Below are 21,506 nucleotides of genomic sequence, written 5' to 3'. Positions count from 1 at the left end.
ATTTTTCTGTAAATGGTGGTTATAATATAACCTGAATATAAATGGAGGCTTGAACTGTAACTCAAAGGGTAAACTGCTCTGGGATTCAAAAACATAAGTCACATTGCAGCTGGCATTTGTGTGCAATGAGCAGCCACGCACAGTGTGCGTGTAATTCAGAGATGCACATAACAAGAGTGGTGGTGGCCAGGCATCAGAGCTGCTTACAGTATATACTTATGGCTAAGTAAGCAAATGCTAATGAGCAATAGTGGTAACATAAGGTGCTCTGTTTATGCAAATGAGGTAAAACAATATGGTGGAGTGATTCAGAAACATATAAAGAGTGCATTGTGATAGTCTAATACTCCTTGTGTTCATGCTTGCTGGGGAATTGCAGAAATATGTTAGGGGTTACCACAGCATTAGTTAATATGTATGTACTACAGGCTGTAATTGTCACTACATGCCACAATGGTGTGTTTGTTTGCCATCAGAAGAGCCATATCATCCAACTGCACTTAACATTTCATGGACTTCATGACATCAACATGTGTACTGTAGGGATTAGGACACCATGCAGGACATGTATCAGCCTCATCTGTAATCCTGTAGGAATTGTGGATTACATATCCCAGTGGATATGAAGGAATATGTGGAGTTACATGTACAACCTACAGGGACCTCTCAGAGATCAGCTGGGGACACAACCACATGAGACCATTTCTCAGTCACCAGTGCAAACACTGTCCCTCCAAACCAATAGGACATGCAATTTTAAAACTTGCAAGTAACCAGTCTGACAGAGTATCCCCTTCTTCACTTTAGAAACTTTCTTTTATATACTGTGGCCCATGCCCTTCTGTAGGGACATTAGAGATTACTTCTTACATTGCCCAACATCGACACACAGAGTCACTTCCTGCTTTGCCTAACATCGATACACAGAGACACCATATGCACATGCACGTTACCATTCTGTTGCTTCTGTACACCTATACTGTGATTGTAGTATTTACATGTTACTTTTATTTCCAGCAAGATGTGGCCTACACATATGGTGCACACCTATAAAGCTGTGTGCCATCCTGTCTCATCTGAAGGCCAGCCTGCCACCTTTTAGAGTTGCACTTCACAATTGGTGTTGGGTGTGCTTCCAATTAACCTTGATATCCCTTGTATACAATACTCTATATGCCTCTCTGCCTAGTCTTTCCCCTTGATCACACACCTAACAGTCAATGCATATATTTTCATGGCATGTATTTACACACATTGCTGTACCTGCACTTGGAAATACTACTTTGAAGAAAAAGCTGCACATACCTTAAGTAAGTTGAAATTCATAGTTCCACATTATTTTTTATCAAAATCTCATGAAGTTGATTCTGCATCTGATTTTGTAATTGTATTTATTTATCTATCTATTTGACATTTGTTTAATGGGAAAGTCCGACTGGGCCAGAAAGTGCCCATTTTCAGTGTAGGCCCGAAGAGAAAAGCTCCACAATCACAAAATTTCAAAAATCAAGTACAGATACTTTCAGTCACAAAGTATCATCTTACACTACAAAACATAAGTAAAAAAATGTAATGAGAAAAACATAAAACATATGTTTCATAGTAGAGTGCAATGAAAAACTATAACATGAGCTAAAGGCAATATATGAGGAAAAATTCAGTAGTTATATTATTTGTTACATAGATTAGTATATGATAAATGAGACCTGAGACAATTATAAGATATTTAAAGAGATATCAGGGATTACATGATTAGAGACAGTTGAAATTAACTGATGTCTTAGTATGAGAGAGGTGTTCATATTATGGTTACAGAAGGGAGAGATATTTAAAGAGATATCAGGGATTACACGATTAGAGACAGTTGAAATTAATTGATGTCTTAGTATGAGACAGGTGTTCATATTATGGTACAGAAGGAAGAGATATTTAAAGAGATATCAGGGATTACATGATTAGAGACAGTTGAAATTAACTGATGTCTTAGTATGAGAGAGGTATTCATATTATGGTTACAGAGGGGAGAAGGATGGAGAGAAGGAGATTATAAGACTGTGGGGTTAGGTAGCTTAGGTGAACAGGGAGGAAAGAGGTATAGGAAAGGTCTGCAGAGATAAATTAAATAAGGTAAGGTAGCGGGGAAAACAAAAAGGAGTGGAGTAGGAGGCTGGAGAGGATAGTGAGTGTGATTGTGGTAAAAGGGGGTGAGTGAAGTACAGGGAGTAACTTCAGCCATGATTGCCACAGGAGCAGGTCCAAGATTTTATAAAGTATTCTTTTATGGAGCATTTAAAGGTGGGTAAGTTAGAAATAGCTCTGGTGGTTAGAGACAGGGAGTTCAATTTTTGGCTACTATGTATATAGGCTTTGTCCGGGGGATTTATTTGGTTTATTTATGGTGAGACATTGTTTGTCTTCTGATCTAAGAGTTCTTTTTGGAAATACGTATTGATTAAAGGGGTAAGAGTTTGACAGGCTAATGGTTTGAATATGATTTGATGTACTATTATAAGCTGAATGTAGAAGACATGGTGGAGGAGTTCCAGCCAGCTAATAGTATGCAGAGCTTTACAGTGATGGGTAAAGGAGGATGAATTAGTAGCAAACATGGAAATTTTGTTGTAGCAGATTTCAAGTTTGTGTTTTATAGATGATTGTAAATTGGTTAGAGCTGGTGCTCTGCAGAGTAGGGAGGGCAGAAGGTATTTTTTTTTCACTGGAGTAAGTTTTGTGGGTGTTCTCAGAAAATGTTTGCTTCTGTATAGCTTACCTAGTTTTTCTGGGTCTATACCACTTCGACGAAATGGCAGAAGATCAAACACAATATGTTCGAACTTCTAATCTCGAAGTGCAAAACCATCGAAGGCTTAGAACAACGATTTTTTTCCCAGGGAAAAAAATTGCTGTTCCAAGAAACACGCACACACAACACAAGCACACCAAAAAAACAGCAATCCACACACATACACTTAAAATCCTACATCTAACCCTAACTAAACTCTACATACACTACTATATATCCACTTACCTTAACCCTAACCCTAAGGTCCGTCACTATTGCACACTCACCTGACCCACGCCCTAACCCTAACTCACCTATCCCGCCCTAACCCTAAAGTCTGTCACAATCGCACACCCACCTCACCTGCACCCTAACCCTAACTCACCTATCCCGCACCCTAACCCTAACATCCGCACAATTGCACACTTACCTGAACATGACCCATAACTTTCCACCACAGTGCTGAAACTATCAAAGCCACAGAAACAGCCCACCAAATTCTTTCCCTCGGAAAGAATTCGGTGCTCTACGGCTTCACGATAATCAGTTTTCGAACTTCACAGTTCGAACATATGGTGTTCGAACTGCTAAAGTTTCGAAGAACTGATAGGAACCCATTTTTGTTGGGTTTTCTTGATATTGCTTTGGATGTGGAGGTCAAATTTAAATTATCATCTATTATGACTCCTAATAGTTTGGTATGGTGGACTAACTTGATTTCAGTGCCATTTGCTGGAAAGATTTTGAAATATACTTTGTTAGAAGTGTGAGTTTTGGGGTTAAAGCAACATTTATTTGTTTTTTGTGTGTTGAGTAGGAGGTGTGCCATTGTAAGCCAGGTTTCAGTGGAGATGACAGCTTGTTGAGTGATTTCTTGGAGGTGTGTTAAGGTGTTTGAAGAGCAGATGATGACAGAGTCATCTGCATATTAAATCATGGTGCCTTCACAAGAAGATGAATGTAGATTATTGATAAAAATATTGAATAATAGAGGGCCAAGGATGGACCCTTGTGGGATTGCTGTGGAAGTGCAAAGGTATACAGAGATGGACCCTTGCCATTTTACAGCTTGTTGCCTGTTGGCAAGGTAGCTAGAGAACCATTAAATAGATGAAGGTGCAAGACCCAGGTTGGAACATTGATTGAGGAGTTTACAGTGAAAGACCATGTCAAAGACTTTTCATAGATCTAGAAATACTGCAGATACAAGTTTATTAGAGCTGTGAACTTTATTGACAGTGTCTGTAAATGATAGTAATGCAGTAGAGGTGCTGTGGTCTGGCCGAAATCCATATTGCGTACTGGTGATTAGCGTATTTTGTAAGATGATGAATACATTCTTCGAGGAGTTTAGAGGCAGGAGACAGGATGGCTATGGGACTGAAATTTGTACTGTGAGTGGAATTACCTCCTTTATGTATGTGGGTAATGTGTGCCATTTTCTATCAGTTAGGGACACGGGATTCTGTTACTGATCTATTAATAAGAATGCTGATTAGATATGCTATTGCATCAGCAGCTAGATTTAAGTTTTCCAGGGGAAGGTTGTCAGCTGAGACTCTGTGCAGCTGCTTGCATTAATATTATGGTAATTCGGACCTCTGAGTATGGAATATCATCGGTAAATCTCTTCTTATTTTGTTTTATTTTGTTACACTTTGTACTTTGCACTTTACAGTTTACAGTGTGTTTGATGTGGTCTGTTTACCTCTGGGCATGATAGTTATGTAAATGAATGCCCAGCTCATGAATGTCTCTGAATCAGTCAATCTACACATAACACTAATGAGCAGAAATGGACAAACAGGCAGAAGATTTTGGCCTTAAGGCTCTCAGCCGGGACTGAACTAGAAGAAAAATGAAGGCTGGTTGGAGGGAGAGGGGAGAAATGATTCTTGTGATTGACATAGAGGTCTACATTCAAAAAGTACATGCAATACTGAATGGTAGCCCTTATTACAGCCAGTCTGACCTGGACTGGATTCACTTTGCATATGGTGATATCCACAACAAATTAAAATCTCTCTGTGGAAATGGGCTTCTTTTTTTTTTTTTTTTTGAAAACAGTTTTATTGATTTTCACATATAACCAATTAAACATATTATTCAACATACAATTGATAAAGTATACATAAATAAATTAACATACCTAAAATAACTAAAGTATTTATAAGAACATCCACTTTTATAAACATTCATTTGTAGATATACAAATTAATATTTCATGAAACAATCAATTCTTTTTTTAACAAATTCTGTAAACTAGCCCACATGTTATATGTATATGTTCTCCTAGAAGTTTGTGATTTAATAGTCAAAAGTTCTAAATGACAGAGATCATTAATACCATTCTTAAATTCTGTGAAAGATGGAGGGGAGTCAGAGATGCAGTTTCTAGTAATGATGTTTCTGGTTACTGCTAGGATTGACCAAATTAAAGGAAGTTTTATTTTTTTAACACATGGAGGAATAGACATATTAAAAAGAACCATAGATCTATTGTAGTAAAAGAATCTGAAAATAATGCTTGTAGCATATCATTAACATTTTCCCAGTACACTTTCAGTTCCAAGCAATCATAAAACATATGTGCCCATCCTATATTTTTCTCTAATTACATCTCTCACAAAGGTTGTCTTTCTTATTAATTTTACTCATAATTTGTGGTGTATAGAATGATCTATGCATAAACCTCCAACTATATATCTTCCATTTAAGAGAGGAAGTTGTTTTACTAGCTGATTCTAATATATACATTTTATCCAAATCATTGGTTATTTCACTGTTAATCAAATGATAGTATGTCCAAAAACTTTCTAGGCAAGTATATGTTTCATCTCTGGTGATCCTATAAATATAAGAAAGTTTACCTTTGTTAGAGGATTTGTGTTGTATATTCAGTCCCAAGAATTCTATCAATATAGATGTATTTTGTCTAACTGCTGGAGACATCAAGTCAAGTTTGTTTAATAAAAACTGTCTATCTAGCCAACTGGATTTAACTAGCTCAAATTCCTTTATGAGTGAATCTGTAGTTTTAACTTTTCTATCTGATATCAACTGAAACCAATAATTTATATCTTTTTTTTTAAGTAATATGTTCCTATTTGGATCAGATGATAATACAATATCTTGTGTAAAAACTATAGGAGAAATCAACAAGATCCATTCTTTATAGACAGGGTATTTATATATGAAATTCCTAAAAGATATAAAGATATTAGAAATATAATTTCTTGAGTGTTTTGGAGTTATATATATGTAGTGAAGTAATCTTTTAAGATCCATAACATAGGATTATTTAGTAAATATGTTTTGTATGACTGTGATTTTATATAATTAAGACCATGCTTATTGTTTCCCAGTAAATTTTCCATTTGGCTGAGTAAGTTGAATCCACTAGTCGGGATATAGTTTTGATTATGGAAGAAACTGAATATAAATCTAAATCTGGGAAGGCTATAAATCCCTTTGACCAACTATTTAAGTGGCATTTAAAAGCAGGGGTGGCTTGTGCCATTGGACTGCTGGACTGCAGCCCTCCCAGAAAAAAGATGCAAGTGTATTACTGACATTTGACATAACTAAAAGAAAAAGTATTAATATTTTGTTTGTACTATATAATCTATAACATGGGTGCTTATGAGCAAGTCTTCAAAGTCCCAGAACTCAAACTGCGCATGCACGTTGAGTTCCTTTTTTTTTTTTTTTTTTTTTTTTTTTAGAACGTGTACTACTATCTTGGAATCTGACTGCTGTAAAAGGCAGTCTGGATTAAAGAAAATGCATCAGAGTGGTGCCCAGACATCTATGCGGTTTTAACCGCATAGTAATTAGGAGGGGGTTTGGACTGCCATGTCGGCAGGCACGTACGTGACATGGACGTCTGGATTGCTACTGACTAGTTCTCGCTCTCTTCTTAAAAAAGAGCGGAAACCAAATCAGTAGCAGTAGCACAGTAATACTTTACTTGTCTTGCCTTCGGAGTTAGGAAGAGAGAAGAGGTCGAGGACTGACAGTGGATATCGACGTTGTCTTTGGTTGGTGAAAGTCTGGAAGAAGAAACAACTTTCGGCTTGCATTTGCAGTCTGAGAGGAAACAAAAAAGAAAGTTGCTTTTCATGAACTGATTAATTCAGGTAGGTGTCTCACCGTGCTGGACAGACGTATTCAGTTCAGTTGAGTTGAGTGGCTGAGTGAAATAAATAGTATAGTTTACTTGATCTTCAGTTCTTACAGTTGAAAAGGTGGTAGAGTAGAGTGTGATGTCTTGCAGTTTGAATTTACAGCTGGTAAATGCTGTTATTTATTATTTTTGCAGAAATATAGGAAGAGTGTTTTGTAATTGTGTGTGTGTGCGTGCGTGTAGGTGTAGGGGTGTCAACTGTATATTTCATATCCGGACTTAATTTAAAGTAGTGATAGTTTGTTGTTATGTTTTTTTGAAATGTGCTGTGCATAATACCCAGGTCAGGTCACCAGACATATCTATGAGTTCAAAGGAAATAAACCAGCAAGCATGGTACAGTGACACAGCTAATGACCCCCCCTTCCTCCCATTCAGTATTCTGTTAACATCCAGTAACGGTGCCAGTTTCCTTGCTTAATCATGTAAATAAATACATACATACAATATACGCAAATAAAGGAGAGGAAGAACAGTGTTTCTGCACCGACTTGGGGTTACTGCAGTTAATTGCAGAGAAGTATAGCCATTAGCTACCAGCCCATAAGCCCCAACACCAAAGATACAAAAAATATTTTCTCGGGACTGCTGTTTGATTGCCATATAAGGTTATTTGGAAAGTCAACGCTGTTTACGGTAGTCCCACCCATTAAATCAATGACTGAACATGGGCATTAAAAAGAAATCTAAATGCACCTGTGGCAAAATAATACATTTATGTAAGTCTTTTCTTTACAGTTGCATTTTAAGCAGGCTTATGTTGGCATAAAACAGATATGTTGTGTCGTTTTACAGTATTCCCATAAGTCTGTATATGCTATGCATCTTCATACTTTTTAACTAAGGTAATTAATAATAAGCATGTGTTTTAACTGCTGTTTTTGCTGAGACAGGCATTTTGCATTTTTGCTAGGGGATGCAGTAATTTGTTTACTGTGCAAAAATGCTGGTTATCCATGGTATAAGCATTCTAAATCATACAGTAATAATTTTAATTTGGTGTTTATAACGCATCATTAACAAGCAACTGACACAGTTTTCAGCAATCACTCCCCCTGATTTTCAGGGATGCCCATGCTGTGGCTCTAAATCAGTACAGTACAGAAAATCAGACAAAACAGTGGGAATGTGGGAAGAGGTGGCAGGGAAAGATGAGGAGCAAAAGTTGGAAACTGAAGGGAAAAGGAAGAATAATTAACAGACTTGAGGTAGTATGGCTAATCTGCTATGCAAAAAGCTTGTGGTTTACATTGTGCTTAAGTTGTGTATAAAGTATAAGGCAGGTGTTTTATTCTGACCTGGTAGAGGTGTGACATTTTTTTTCATGACGAGACATATGAGCACAGCTAAGCTAGCTAACAGTCAGTCGAGTGCTGTTTTAACTTGGGGTTGAAGCCTTTTCAGCATGCACTTGCTTTTATGGTTTATTTGACTTCTGTCTTTTATGTATTTCTGATTAAAGCCATTTTCTTTCCAGTATAATTTTTGTTGTCTTATAAATTCAGAATGTAAGCTTAGCATAACCACCTTCAAATTAAACTTTTTGTAATAGGCATGAAGCCATGAACAGATTTGTAACACTTAACTTGGCAAAGACTAATAAATGAGGTTAGGTATGCTGTTTGCATGTATGTAATGCAAATGCATTCAAGAATAACATTGTGAAAGGTGTATTTTATAGGCACAAATACCATAAACACAGAAAAAGATATATTGCTTGCATTACTTTAAATTTAATTTAGTGTAGTATTAAGAGGTGTTAGCAGTTACTGTTTATTAGGTGCAGATTAACTATGCTTTTTAACCTGGCATGCTCTGTTGGGAGCCCACCCTTTCTTCCAAGAACTCCTGTAGTAATCTAATTTTACATCTGAACTTACAACCCTGAAACTTGGCAGAGTACAGCAGTGCATGTTAGCATATACTGAGAGTGTAAAGCTGACTCAACATATATTTGAGGTCACTGTGATCTGGAGAACTTTTTCTATGTCTGAGTAGAGAAGAAGGGGGTGGGGTGGATTTAGTGCTTTTTCAGTCAATTTTCCATTTTAATGTAACAGTTCATGATAGAATCTTAATTTTTCTGTAAGATGCTCTTGACACTGCATGAGTTAAATGTTATCATATCACTACTCTAGTCTTGTCACAGTTGCGGTCTCCATCTGAGAAGTTTAAATGAATACATAATGCTGGAAGTTACAAAGTGTGCTAACCAAATCCAGATGTTTTGAGTTTGTCTCTGTCATAAATATTATTCACAACTAACATAGCTCTCAACATTCCTTCTCCAAAATGAGGAACACTAGCCATCATAATGTGGAACAAATGGGCAAAATGTGGAACACATACTAATGGCTTACTGACAACTTCAACTAGGAAGGTCATAGGATGGTTAAAATATGCTGGTTTTATTTGTGAAGAGGATCTTTTAATGAATTAATATGATTCATTTCCATTTACTATGTATTTCACTGTTTTGGTTTAGAAGGTATATCATTACACTGTAACAACAATTTAAGACATTAAGAGAAATCATTTGGCTGTCTCTGCCTTTGTGTGCACTGCTTGCCTGGTTTGATTCAAAGTTTGCTTCTATTTACACGCTAATGAACTCCACTGATTGCTGCTGTAAAGATCATTATTTCTTATATAAGTATTAATTGTGTCTTTCGGCTTTTTCTCGGTTAGGGGTCGACACAGCGGAACTCCGATCCGCTAATGATTGGTAGAAGATTTTTACATGCCGAGTTACCAGCTCTGACACACAACCTTCAACGAAGGTATGCCCATTCACGCATGTCTCCACACAGAAGACGCTTTAGCTGAGAATTGAACAGACAACGTTTTGCTGTGAGTCAACAATGCTACCGCAGCACCACCACCACAGTCAACTATAATCTTTATAAAAATAGAATAACCAAGTATGCTCACTGTTTTCTTAGAAATGTTATAAAACCTGTTGGTGTGCCTCCTGCTTCCAAGAGGACAAAACAGGTCAGGCATAAGATGAATTTGCAGGTGCCCATCCATTTTCAGTGCCATTTTTGAAAGGTAATAGTGTCAGTCTGTTTCACGTGTAAGGGGAAAATGAGGGGAAAAGAGATAAATGTTGGATAATAAATCTATCCATTCATTGTGTCTTGTTTAAACACTGGTGGAAGTTTAATTGTTTAGATTTAGTGTTTGCAGAACATGGTATTATGGAGTTGTGATAGTTCCAGAGAGCTGGGTCCATAAGAGAGCCAAATCCAAGATATAGATCATCACATAAGTGATAATATAAAGTATAAACATAGGACTTTATGTCTGTCTTTGTATCCTAGGGTGTTTAGGTTAGTGTAGCTTTTTAGTAAGGAACCACTGGGGTCTTTCTAGCTGGGCTATTTGTCTGACCAGGTACATACTAAAGGGAACATTGTACTCTGTCTAATTAAAGCTGAGTATGTCTTGGGTATTGAAATGCATATGACAGTATTTGTAATAAAGGACAGGATTACATTATTTTGAGAAGCTCATTACATGTGTTAGAGACTTTTAGTCATCTCTGCAGGCTTTACCTGTAAACTAAACAGAATGCCAATCTATCGTGTGTGATCCATAACCTGTGCAGTAATCCTTTAAGCAATGTATCTTGAGCTTGTTTATTGTTTGCTTTTCATTTTTTACTTTGATCATGTTTTCCCCATGAATTCCCCATGAAACAAGTAGATAGTTGTGGTCAGGCAGCAGGTCATTTTTTGGATAAGAAACATTTTTACAAGTGGGGGGAATCACAGAGATTGCTACTTTCAGCATGTTATTTGGTACTTTAATAAAGCTGAATATAAATTATAATTAGAACTGCAGTGCAAGGAGAAGTGGTTTGAGTTGAGTGCTGCTTGTTTTTCTTATACTTGATTTTGACTGGCATTCCAGTAATATATTTAAAAAGTAATTTATTTTTTCATGCCTTTTTGTCTCCATCTAGATATTAAGTAAGCTGTCATGCAGCCAATGCATTGAAATATTTTTTTTTTCTTTTACACTTCATTTTGTCTTGATTGGACTCTCATAATGAAAGTTAGGCACCCAGGGCAGTATATTTAATTAAAGTTACAGTTTTTGTGGTTTTGAGCATAGCCCCTCCCATCTCTAGTTGGCCACACACCTTCCCATTGACCCCACCCATTCAGCTGTCTCTTGCAGCCCCCTTTGATTTGAAGTCACCAGCCACCACTGTTTAAAATCTATCCTAGGTTTTGTGGGTGTCCAAAAATATTTTAATAACATTGAGTTTAATTCTTTAATTAAAGACTTGCGAGGTAATAATAAAATAGATTGTATAATACAGAGAATCTTGGAAAGAATTATCATTTTAATTATAGTAAGTCTTTCATCCTATATAAAGAGAATTGAATTCCAGCTTATGAGTGTTTGTATATTTTCAATACATTTATTATAATTTAAATTAATTAATGTCTTAATATCTTTGGCTAAGATAATTCCTAGATATGTTATTTGATTAGTGTGGGATTCATATTTATGGTATTTTCCCTTTACTTTATTTTTACTTGAGTAGATAGGGAGAATAAACAAATGGTACTGCTCAGTAGATGGATCTTCTTACTTTATTAACAGAACTGACTTTAAGCGCTTTTCGTTTGCACCAAAGCAAATTTCTTCAGAAGTGAAAAAAATACAATTCTCGTGATATTCATACTTTGAAGTGGAAGTGACATTTTAGTCCATGCATTCTCTTTACAATTAAAACCCCACAATACTACTAAAACCATTTCTATGTATATATTCATTATAAACTTATATGGCATTCAAGCTTAAACCTGTAAAAACAATAATATAAATACTTAAAATGTTACAACCACAATTTTAACTTTGATTCATCTAAGTGGAGGGGAACTGGACCAAGTAACCCAACCACTTCAGGGTGGACCATTTCCCCACCACTTAGATGAACTTGAATTTGACTGGCAAATTAGATTAAATGCCTACAAATTTCCGGGGCTCAATGACACATGTTTAATTAGTTGCATACTTAAATGTAGGAATTTAGGGAGATGAGAATGATGAGGTTTGAATCAGTACCCTAAAATTTACTATTTGGATTGGAGAAATACTCTGTTTTAACATTTATGTACTTAATGCATTTATTTTATTTCATTGACTCTTCTGATATTCTGCCAAATTTGACTAACACTGGTTCATTAAATGTAGAGTAATACTTAACATAACCTTAATAGTAGCGTATATAAACGGGTTTAAAGTTAAAATTGTGGTCGTAACATTTTAAGTATTTATATTATTGTTTTTACAGGTTTAAGCTTGAATGTCATATAAGTTTATAATGAATATATACATAGAAATGGTTTTAGTAGTATTTTGGGTTTTTAATTGTAAAGAGATGCATGGTCTAAAATGCCACTTCCACTTCAAAGTATAAATATCACGAGAATTGTATTTTTTTCACTTCTGAAGAAGTTTGCTTTGGTGCAAACGAAAAGTGCTTAAAGTCAGTTCTGTTAATAAAGTAAGAAGATTCGTCTACTGAGCAGTACCATTTGTTTTTTCTAAGTTTTATTTGTTTCCGTGAGTTTTTTTTAGATAGGGAGAATATCTGTTTTATCTTCATTGAAGATTAAGCTTGACATTTTTTGAACTCTATCCATAGAACTAAATAGAGATGAAATGGAAGAATCATTCCCTTAACCCAGGGTTCCATTAACAGGGTAAATATTAAAAGGGAGAGAGGACAGTCTTGTTTAGTTCCTTTTAAGATAGGTATATTATGTGAAATAGATGTACCAATTTTAATATATGCTAATGCCCCATTATATAAATGTTCTATTAAGTTTACAAAGTTATTTGAGAAGTTTAAACATTCAAGTGCTATACACAAATAATCCCAATTTACCAAATCAAATGCAGAATTTATATCTAAGCTTATTAAGGTCAAATCTTTTTTTTTCTTTTTTTGGGAATAGTCAATTAAAGCTAATGTTCTTCTGATGTTACCAAAATTACTTTTGTTAACTGCAAAGCCTGTTTGATCATCTTCTGTTAAATGTGGAAGGAATTTTTTTAATCTTTAAGCAGAGATATTAATAAATATTTTATAATCAATGTTTAATAGTGAGATGGGTTTATAGGAAGAACAGTTATTTGGGTCTCTACTGGATTTTAGAATGGGTGAAATAAATGTTATTTCCAAGATGGGAGGAGTAGATTCTTTCTGGGCTATTTAGTTAGAACACTTTTGGCCATAATTTTATAAATTTCTGGTATGATACCATCATTGTCTGGTGCTATATTTAATTTAAGTTTATTGATTTGAGTCTGAACTTCTGAGAGTGTTATAGGTATATCAGTGAGAGTAGCCTGTTTTTTATTAAGTCTTTTATTGATATTTTTTTCTAATAAATTCTTTTATTTTATCTTTTGGTTCTATTTTAACCGTATTTTGATTAATTTTAAGGAAATTGTATCTGAAGTCATCTAATGTATCATGTAGATTAAAAGCTTTCTTTTTTTCTTTATATATCTCTTTAATATGATTATGTTTATTAAGTCTTTTTGTTTTGTTTTTAAGATTGTTTAAATGCTTAGGATTCATAGAAAAAAGTTAGAAATGTATATTTTTCTAAGCAGATCATAGTTTTATGATTTAGTATATCTTTGTATTCATTGTTAATTTGTTAATTTCTTCCTTTGCATCTCTATTTTTAAGATTACCTTTGTTGTTTAATTTCAATATGTCTAATTTATTCTGTATCTGCTTTAAGTCCTTATCCCAAGATTCCCTTTTATCACTGTACCATCTATTAATTTGTCCATATAAATATGTTTTTAAAGCATCCCATAAGTATATAGCTGAAGTGTTCGGGATGGTATTTGTTTCTATAAAATTTTGAGTCTCTTGAACCAGGAATTCTTTGAACTCTTTTAGTTGAGTAAGATAGGCTGGGATTCTTCTAATTTGTACGTTGAAAACTACACTGATAGAGAGTTCAAATATTATTGAGTCAGGGTCCGATAAGGGGCAGGAAGTGATTTTAGATTTGGTTAGATCATTAACTATTTTGCTTGATATCAGGATTCTATCTATTTTAGAGTAGGTGTTATATCTATTTGTGAAAAAGGTATATTGTAGTGATTTAGGGTCAGCTAATTCATAGATATCACTCAGATGATATGAACTAATGAAGTTTTTTAAATGTTTGGCCAGAGAAGATATTTTTCTTTTCCCCATTGTACTAGATTCATTTTCTTTAAGGATAAAAATAAAATCTCCAGCAATAATAATATTTCCTTTTGATAGGAATACTATTTGGTTTAGATGTTGCTTTACTGTATTAATACCAATACCTGGCATGCAATAAACATTAATCAAGGTGAATTTTTTCCTGTTTATATCTACTAAGGCTAAACAGAACATTCCCTTATCATCCTGATATGTCTTAATTATTTTAGGAGAAGGTAGTGTTTTATTCCAAAGGATGACTACTCCTCTTTTTTTCTTTGTGTGCTCTGAACTCGTTAAGACTGTATATTTGTTATTGTTTAATGCAGTTATATTTTCTTTTACTAAATTTGTTTCTTGTAGAAAGATTAGGTTGAGATTGTGTAAAGTTAGATATCTAAATAAACTTCCTCTTTTACATGGGTTGTTTAAGCCATTTACATTAATTGAAATGCCTTTTAGTGAGATCATTCTAAATATGTATGAGTGTTTATTAAAATATATATATCATGTAATTTCCTAACAGTTTTTTTTAGAACTTCCCCTTCTGTATATGTTATGTTAAAGCTCCAAATCATAGATAATGTATTATTGTGGGTGTGAGGTAATTCTGAATTATTAAAATATGTAGACTTGTGTGTAGTGAATAAAGTGGATGTTAAGTGTGAATTTACTCTATATCTATAAATGTGTTGCAAAATTTTAACAAATAAAGCTACAACCAGCCTGGAATTATAAACTCCCAATCTAAGTAGCATCAACTACTCAGATTTACCACTCTGTCAATAACAGCAGAAAAACAGCAACTACCTTATGATTGAATTTGGTACTTGTATCCATCCTATTTTAAGTTATGTTCCTACATAGTGTTAAACAATACAAATATATAATAAATGTAATATTCTTATCCCTAGTAATTGTTTGGACTCTAATGAGCCCTATAAAGGAAAATAAATCATTAAAGTTCTAAATGAACATGTGGGTTTTCATCTAAAAAATTAGATCAACATAGCCAAAGTTGGAGTTAAGGTATCTCCATTAACTACTATTTAACATATTTTAGTGTAGAGAATCAATGAAGTCTATTAAGCCATCTAGTATATTAACTTAAACTCAAGGCACCCAGGAAACGAATCCAGCCACTGATGTAAGAATAATTCCAACTTTATTCAGCCAAAGAAGTAAAAAATAAACACCATAAACGGTCTCTTTATACAGTGCATTTTCGTTAAAGCCTTCATCAGGTGTGGACTGCAGGTAACCAAATTACTTTTATACCTTTAGTACCCATCATTTAAATTAACTAAAATCCAATTAAAGTTTAAAGATACAGTGAAATTTGGATATTCACGATGGCATTTCTACATAGCATAGTAATACAAAACATTCATCCTAAAACTTAAGAAATGTTAAAATAAGTTAAAAAGCATGTAAAATTTCTTTAAACTTCAAACCCAATTTACAAATAGCTTAAATAGAATAACTAAGTAAATAAATCCATTCCTATTAAAACTAGAAAATAAAATGCATGAGTTGACAATAAAAACTTGCATTTGAGCTCCCTCTAGTGATCTTTTTGAATAATATGTGTACTTCCTTTAAAAAATGTTTCTTATATGTAAAACCTCAGTAACAGCATTCTGTGTTCCAACCCAGATCCTTGAAAGCATAAAAATATGTGTACCACTATCTTATTTGAAACTTGTGAATAAGTTTACATAAAAAGTGTTTATGTAAAAAGATGCAAGAGAATTATAACAATATTTTAAAAAATATTTTAGAGATACAGAGGCGTATTTACGAGCACTGCTATGATGTACAAACAAGAAAGGAAACAAATGCTCTGTTTAAGCACAAACAGGTTTGTGAAAAAGCCCACTATCTATTTTTTTGTACTAGAAAGGGTAAAGAAGGACATACATGGGAAGAAAGGATCGAATATAGGGAACTATGGTTGCAGGTCACGTTACATGCCAATATGCCTCTAGGGCTTAATAAAAATATTTCTATAGTTCCCGTATTAAAAATGAGATCTGATAAGTTATGATTGATTTTTGTTAATATTTCTGTTATAAGTACATGGTCAACCCTGTTTTTTAAAATATTTTTGCAACAGCAAAGGGGTTGTGTACATCAGCATAGGTTCATAGGTTCACAGGTAGGTACTAGGCTATCGGCCCTGGGGCCTATACAAGCCCAGTCAAAAAGGTTCCCTGGCTTTTGCCACCCAAGAAAATTATTTTCCTGTGCCACTGTCGAGCAGAGCCACAGAGGTGATCCCCGGGGTGAATTTAGTATTTCCCATCCAATCATCAAGATTTTCTTGAAGAGTGCTAATGAGGAACTTTGTTTGATATAGATAGATAGTTTATTCCAGAGTATGGGAAGTCTCTGGGACAGTAATCAATCCCTCTGGCATGTTCTGTTTATTGTGATGACAAGGTTTAGTTCCCTAGAGTGTGTAGCTCGGAGGGATTGGGATTTCTTTAAGTGGAGCATGTCCAACAGCTCTGGGTTTGACATAGTTTTGTATGTTAGGCAGAGATCACCTCTGAGTAGGCGATATGCGACGGAGTAAAGCTGGAGTTTTTTGAGACGGTCAGCATAGGGCATCTGTTTGAGGCTGGTAATCCTCTTTGTGAGGTATTTCTGCGGCCTTTCCAGTTGTTGGAGATGTCTTGTGAGGTACATGCCAAAAGGGGCGTTGTACTCTATAACGGGTTTAATGAGTGATGAGTAGAGGGGAACAATGACCTCTTTTTTTCTGGATGAGAAACCTTTTGTGATGAGGTGTGCCACATAGAAGGATTTCCTGACTACTGTGGTGATGTGATTATTAAAGGAGAGACTACTGTCCACCTGTGTCTCAAGGTCTCTTATCACACTTTCAGTGTTAAGTATACTACCGCCTACGTTGTAGTTCATGGGTACAGAGTTTTTACCAAAGGGGATGACAATGCACTTTTTGGCATTGAGCTTGAGGCCATGGCTTTGACACCAGGCATCTGTCTCAGTGAGGCCGTTTTGTAGGATGTCCACATCGTTAGGAGTTTAGATTATGGCTCCTAGTTTGCAGTCATCTGCGAACTTCGTTAGCCAAAGACCTTCTGTGTTAGCCTGCACTTCAGAGAAGTAGATACCAAACAGGAGAGGACCCAGGATTGAACCCTGTGGTACTCCATTTGTCACTGGTCTGAAGTCGTATTTGGAGTCTGCTACTTTCACAGTGTGGGTTCTGTCAGTGAGCCATTTGGCAAGCCATCTTGTGACATAGGGATTTATACCTAGTTTAGTGAGTTTATCTATAATTCCAGAGTGGGGGATGGTGTCAAAAGCCTTGGCAAGATCTAGATAGGCTGTGTGAACCACCTTACCCTTGTCTATGGCTTTGGTGACTGCTTCAAAGAAGTCTATCAGGTTTAGGAGACATGATCTGCCTTTTACAAACCCAAACTGGGTGGGATCTAGAGTTTGGAGATTACCAATGTCTTTGTTTATAAGTTCCATAATGATACGTTCCATGACCTTGCAGACCAGGCTCATCAGGCTAATGGGGCGGTAGTTCCCGGGGTCCGTGGTGGCTCCCCCCTTGTGGAGTGCGATAACCATTGCTATGCGCCATTCAGCAGGCACAAAGCTTGAGGTGAGGCTATGATTGAACATGGTACTTAGGTGGGGTGCCAGTTCGTTCTGTAGTTCATGTAGAACGCAGCCTGGGATGTTGTCTGGTCCCATGGATGCTGTGTTCTTGGCTTTGGAGAGTGTGGTTTTTACTTGTGCAGCCGTGATTACAGGAACTTTACATTCTTCCAGTATAGAGATGGGCTCTTTAGGTGGTGAGAGGGGGGCAAAGTTAGCACTGAACCTATCTGCCAGGATGTTGGCAATATCAGTTGGGTCTGTATATTTAGTGCCATTGTGCTGTAACTCAGAGCAGATCTGAGTGTTGCCATTCAGATTCTTGACATAGCTATAGAATGCTTTGCAGTTGTCTTTAGAATCAGTGGCGATTTTGTTTTCATAACTAGCTTTGGAGGATTTTATCAGGGATCGCAGCTTCTTACTGAGGCTGACCAGGGAGCTCCTCCACTCGTGGGATTTTACTCTCTTTTGCAAGAGTTTCTTCCTTCTGTTGTACAGTTTGTTTATGGCAGGGGACCACCAGATTGGCTTCCTTTTTTTGGAGGATAGCATTTCTGTTTGGATAGCACGATCCATGCACTCATGTAAGTGCTTATAAAGTGCAATTGTGTAGGATTCAGTAGTCATAACTGTATTGCCCATCTGCATGGGTGTCATGACGTTCACCACTTCTGTCTTAAGAAGCATGAAGTTGGCTTTGGAGAATTTTTTTACCATGGTTTCCTTAATGGGGGGTGGAGGCAGGATGTGGATATCTAGGGTAATTAGCTTATGGTCGGATCGGACCAATGAGGCATTGACTTCAGGTGTGGAACACCGGTCACTCATATTGGTAATGACTAGATCTAGGATATTGTTGCCCCTGGTGGGGGTGTGGATAAGTTGATCCAGGGCACTGGAGTTTATGAATTCCAGAAAGCGTTGAGCAAAGGAGTTGGTACATGAGTAGTTTTCCCAGTTAATGGTGGGGTAGTTGAAATCGCCCATTATTAGGGTGTTTGAGTGAACCCTAATATTTTCCAGTACATCAAGAAAAGAGGAGTGGGAATCCTGGGGCATGGTGGGTGATCTGTAGCAAGCTACAATTTGGATTGCAGTTTTGCCCAGAGTTAGTTGCACTTGGATAACCTCGGCTGCATTATGCTGAGCAACTAGCCTGGAGATGTGGATATCCTTAATGAATATGGATACACCTCCGCCTTTGGTGTTCCGGTCCAGGTTACATGGCCGAAAAGTGTGGTATGAGTTATAGCCTGGTAGTGCAGGGGTGCTCTCTGGAGCCTTGAACCAGGTCTCAGTCACTGCACAGATATCGATGCTCTCCATTTTAAGGAGTGCCTTGAGTGAGTGCATTTTGAGATTTAGACTTCTGGCATTGAATAGCATCACCCTCAGTTTTTGCTCTGTCAGACATGCCTTAGTTTTTATATAGGCATACAGAGAGACCATTGAAAAAAAGAATATATGAACACTTGCATGAGATCTCCCAGAAAAAAGACACAAATGCTTTATTTAGACACAAGAAAGACTGTAAGAATTGAATTTTCAAGTTCTCTGTACTTGAACAAGTGAAACCAGATATAAGGGGTGGACTGTGGGAAGTCCTTTTAGAATACAAAGAACTATACTGGCAGCTTAAGCTGGATTCAACTAAAAGACCGGGACTGAATGATCATGTTAGTATTAACAGTGTCCTTAAATTAAGGGCAGCTAAACTTTAGAAAAGGAAAGAGTATATGCATTCACTTTGTTATTGTTTTAAAACAAGGATTTGTGACGGAATGTATTTTATTATGGCAGCTAGAATACTTGCATTCACTTTGGTTGCTACTGTTTTAACATAAGGGACTAGTACAGCATATACTTTACTATGGCTTTAACTAAAGCAGGGGAATTAATTTATTTAATTAATTATGCATGAGATGGTACTATTGGCTGACAATTTTTGAATTTGTTTAAAAGTGGCTGATTGATTTTATTCCATGTTCTGATGAAGTTTGGGATAGACCTAAGTGAAAGTGCTTAACTTCTTGTGGAATTGTTTGTGCTGTGGCATTTTAACAGTTTTTTATATATCCTGGACTATTAAACAAAGTTTGGAGCCTGAACTTCTTGTGGAATGGTTTGTGTTGTGATATTTCAACAGTTATTTCACATATCCTGGACTATACAAAAGGTTTGGAGCCTGCTACGGTGTTTTTTGTTTCAATAATATACTATATAGTATTAACCCATTGAGTTGTACCTTTTCAATCTTAAATTATTTAGTGAAAACAAGACCATAAACTCAACAGATATTAATTATATACATTTGTTGATGAATTATTATGATTTATTTCTCTTTCTTATTCATATTCCTTTCCTCGATCCCACCTTTCTACTACTTCCCTTTCTCACTTGTATATTAGTAAAATGATAACCCCAACAATGCTTGTGATTGCAACACCTTGTTCTCTATCACTGGAAACAAGAAGATAAAACACAAGTGCTAAGGAAGTCACACATTTTTAAAATATATACAACCTAGATGAAAAGCTGTTAAGCTAGTCATAAAGTGCCTTGGAATATAAAAGGTAGAATTTACATTGCTTCCTAAAGCATATTTGTTTATAACCATATATTGTCAAGATAAACAAGAAATGACTACATTACAAATGAAACTATTTTAGCCTTTGGTATGATTTTATGCAACAGTTCTTTACAAAACCTAATAATTTTCTTAATATAAAGCAATACAGTATTGCATTAAAAAAAATATAGTGTTTTTAACTGAATTGAGTAGATAATTCACTTTGTTGCTTTTCTTTTTGTTGCTGAAGTTCTGTTTTTGCTAAATATGAATAGTGACAGTCTTATTTCCTGGTTTTCAGTGTCTTGAAGAGATTAGGTCGCGTATGTGCGACTTTAAAGTTCAGAGGTCAGTGAACTGCTTGCTCCTGATCCCACACTGCTGCAAAGAATATTTAGGATGCTTTTAACTTGCAGATGTACTGCACGAGGTATTTCAAGGCTAAAATTGTCTCCCGGATCAATTCTGGCTGGAAAATAATGTAAGTTTTCCCTATTTTAATCTTTTAAAGTCAGTAAGCTAAAATGAAGGATTAATCAGCACAAGCTGTATTACAGGACTCACATGTAACTGTAACATGTCTGTAAATGCACTGAGTCAGTTCAAGACATTTGTCAAGTATAACATCACAAAGGCACTGAAGCATGTCTATTTACACAGTTTACATTATTTTAACCCTTAGAACATGTACAACAAATAAGGAACAGGAAATGTAATGAAATTTAATGTGTTTAAATTTAGAAAAGGGGAGAAAAGAAACAAATCAGAACCACTTATGTTCTATGTTTTCATCAGAACTTGATAAAACTATGTATAACTTGTATAAACAAGTTGTTGGGGTGAATAATAAAATTTAAATAGATCAGAAAATAAAATTAAACATTTTAATTATGTTATCTCAACTGTTATGAATGAATTTAATGCAATAGAAGCATTATTTTCCTCTTTCTCCCTTTACCTCACCCCCTTTTATCATATTAATTTATGACTGATTAACAATAAAGAGAGTAATTCATTTTTCAGTCTTTTTTGTTTGTCTGATGATTTCCAAGATGTACTAGATGCCTTTCTCTTAAGTGATGGGCTAACCCAC

This window comes from Protopterus annectens, chromosome 3.part1 (assembly GCF_019279795.1).
Source record: "Protopterus annectens isolate FY-2018-M chromosome 3.part1, PAN1.0, whole genome shotgun sequence".
Taxonomy (NCBI): domain Eukaryota; kingdom Metazoa; phylum Chordata; order Ceratodontiformes; family Protopteridae; genus Protopterus; species Protopterus annectens.
The sequence above is the reverse complement of the archived record's forward strand: the minus strand, read 5'-3'. Positions refer to the sequence as shown.